This window comes from Pangasianodon hypophthalmus, chromosome 5, assembly GCF_027358585.1.
Source record: "Pangasianodon hypophthalmus isolate fPanHyp1 chromosome 5, fPanHyp1.pri, whole genome shotgun sequence".
NCBI lineage: Eukaryota > Metazoa > Chordata > Actinopteri > Siluriformes > Pangasiidae > Pangasianodon > Pangasianodon hypophthalmus.
This window is the reverse complement of record NC_069714.1, coordinates 502,501-505,705: the sequence shown is the minus strand read 5'-3', so window position 1 is coordinate 505,705 and position 3,205 is coordinate 502,501. Positions and strand designations below refer to the sequence as shown.

Sequence of the window (3,205 nt, the reverse complement as noted above, 5' to 3'; positions counted from 1 at the left end):
TTGAAGTGTTGTTCAGATGCTTTTCTGCTCACCACGGCTGTAAAGAGTGATTATTTGGGTTACTGTCAGCTTTATCCGATGTGGCTGTTCTTTTCTTCCTCTCCCGGGTTGAGTTTTGCTTTTCGCACCATTCTGTGTAAACTCTAGAGGTGTGAAAATCCCAGCAGATCAACAGTGATCACGAATCATTATATATATATATATATATATGATAGGTATTATAGAACAGTGAGGGTATTAATAATCCATATTCATTAAGAGGAGTGTCAGTAATATTCAGCAGCTACTGTATGTAACTGTACATGAGGAGCGAAATGTTTATGCTGTAAGGAGCAGAATTACACCACCAGGTGGCGCAGTGTGTTTCATCCTCCTGCTCTCGTCTCCTACCTGTTTCAGGTTCTTTCAAGTCTTTCTGGGCGGAGATCATCCACTCCTCTTTTTTTTTTTTTTTTTCCTCTCGTCTTTTTCTCGAGGAGGAGCTTTCGTATCCTGAGAGAGAGAGAGAGAGAGAGAGAGAGAAACCCCTCACACTCCCACTCCCACTCCCACGCCGCATGGATTTCTGAGAGTTTCTGCATGTAGCTCAGAGTTTAAAGCGTAACACTCGAGAAGAAGAACGAAAGAAAGAAAGAAAGAAAGAAAGAAGGAGAAGATTTTCACATAGTCGCTCACAGCAAGGCTCCGTCTCCTCCTGCAGGTAAGACACTCATTTTTTCCCCAAAAAAAAAAAAAAAAAAAAAAAAATCCCCTCTCAGGAATGCACTGAGGGGGGGAAAGACAGAGACGGAGACGGAGACGGAGACAGAGACGGAGACAGAGACAGAGAGACACTGTGTTTAGGGACAACGGGGAAAATTCCTGCTTAAATATAAAGAAATATACATTTCTATATTAAATTATCCGTATGATTATTTCATATCTCTGTGTCACAGGCGACTTTCGGCTCAATCACGTGCATGAAAATGTCACGTTTATTTACGCTGATATTTATATTTATATGTTCTAATGAGATGCAAATGTTGTTTCTGTAAACAGGATGCGAAAATATAATATAAAGCTAAAAATTTTTCTTCGCAAAAATGTTGAATATTGTGAAGCCACTTTGATGTATATCATATAACACACGAAACGTTTTTCTGTCATAAATTCATAATATTTCATCTAGAATTTATGAGTAAAAATCTTAAATTCTTTTTCACTTTTAATATTTTAATATTTCATTTGAATATAATTTTTTCTTTTCCTTTCTCATCCAAACTAATCTGACGCTCCGTCTCTTAATCCTATAACAAATTTTATTTTTATTTTTTTTTAACACTAATCTGATGTGCTGTCTTGTCATAATGTTTTAGTTTGAAATGATATTTAAAGTAATAATAATAATAATAATAATAATAATAATAATGTTTCCTACATTAGGATGTGACGTGCATCAGATGCGAATTAGCAGAAAAAAAAAGTGGGGATGAAAATGAATGAAATTTTACTTTTAGAGAATTTTGATTCACTTTTATATCATTTTTTAAATTATTGTACGTGTGAAATGATAAAAAGACAAAAAAGCAGCTCAGAGGAAAGATCTCCGAGTCGTTTTATTTCCTGTTTTTGCAACAATTTTTACGCATTAAATACTAAAATTATTTTTATTTTTATTTCTTATGTTTAATGTCAGTTCAGTAAGAGTGCATCGGATAATTAAAGGTTAATGAAGAGTTCTTCCTCCTGTAGGGTTCTAATGAGACCCTGAAGATTCCTCCATGTTCTTCTCAATATCAAAAGCTAATTAGCCTTTAATTAGCATGAGGAAAGTGCAAAGAAGTGGTGATGATGAGGATGAGGATGATGAGGATGATGATCACCAGCCCAGCGTCTCTTTTATTAAAAGTTGATTCCAATAAATTCAATTCCATTCGTTCCACCTTTTTTTAACAGATTTTAAAAGAACATAATTGTTTTTTTTTTTTCTTTTTTTGCTTTTTCCCTCCACCTGAGATTAGAAACCCTTCAGGGGAAAGTCCTGCTTCACAAACATGCGCCTGCCTGCCTTCTTTCCTCTGATCCCCCTCTCTCTCTCTCTCTCTCTCTCTCTCTCTCTCTCTCTCCTTTCCGTCTGATCTTCAAATTATAGCAGCTCAAAGAGGGACATAAATCCCTCCGTCCTTTTCCATCTTTTTTTTTCTGAGGGGGCCTTGGGCTCTAGAAAATGAAGGAAAATTAAAAAATGGAAAGATTTGCATTAGCGTTTATCTCGGCGCTCGTTCCGTCCGATTCACGCGCGAGTGTCGCGTCAAACGTCACGTCAGACGTCACGTCAAACCCTCAGTCTGTTCACACGTTTTTAATTTGTTTTGTTCTGAGAGTTTAATAATTAATAGAAGAAGTCTAGCTCATGAGATATCAGAAACTCCTGCTAATAATAACCCCGCCCCCTACACACTGATAAACCCGCCCCCTGCACACTGATAACCCCGCCCCCTGCTTCAACTCTTCCTCTTTACTAATTAATTAATTCGTAAGTGCTCTTTATAGCATTCCGTCAGTTCGTAGCTCAGATTACACAACAAAGAGGAAATCTGCGAAACTGTCAGGAAGATGGCGTGAATACAACAGAAAGGATATAAACGAAAGAAAAGTCTGGTCTCTAGCTACCTTCCAGCTACACAACCGCTGAGCTGCGACAGCGAGACGGCCAAGAAGCCGTGTGTGTTTGTGTTTATTCTGTCGCTGTCAGATGACTAACGCACTGATTGCTACACAATCACAACACCTTTGTAGATCCTGAAAGGCGTCAGTGGGTGTGTATGGAGTTTACGCTTCACTCACGAGCGGCGTAGCGTGGGAGCTGGAATCTGACGCGTGTGTGTGTGTGTGTGTGTGTGTGTGTGTTGGAACGGCAGCTTATTCACACACTCTCCATGAGGATAAAATATCGGTGATCAGGTGCGGAGGTGTGTTAAAGCGTTCGCACATCTGGACACGTCCGATCTTTTTTTAGCCCGTGGACTTGTTTTACTGCCGGTGTTCTGTTATTCTACAGCACTTCTCTATCTATCTATCTATCTATCTATCTATGCTGGAAGGAGAAACAGACAAGTGAAAATGAAAAAAAAAAAAAGAGTCAGAAACGTCTGTATTTATGTGTTTAAAGAGCAGAAGGATTAAATCCCAGCCTACTGCTATCAATCTTTTTCTTTCTTCTTCC

General features: G+C 38.4%; 1 protein-coding gene across 1 annotated transcript in view; it reads left to right on the top strand.

Moving 5' to 3' along the window:
• The first annotated feature begins 471 nt into the window (after nucleotides 1-471).
• Nucleotides 472-3,205, top strand: part of edar (ectodysplasin A receptor) — a 24,708-nt gene continuing 21,974 nt past the window's right edge. The window contains exon 1 of the mRNA XM_034304279.2: nucleotides 472-700. The gene's annotated coding sequence lies outside the window, so the exon portion shown is untranslated. The remainder of the gene's footprint in view (nucleotides 701-3,205) is intronic.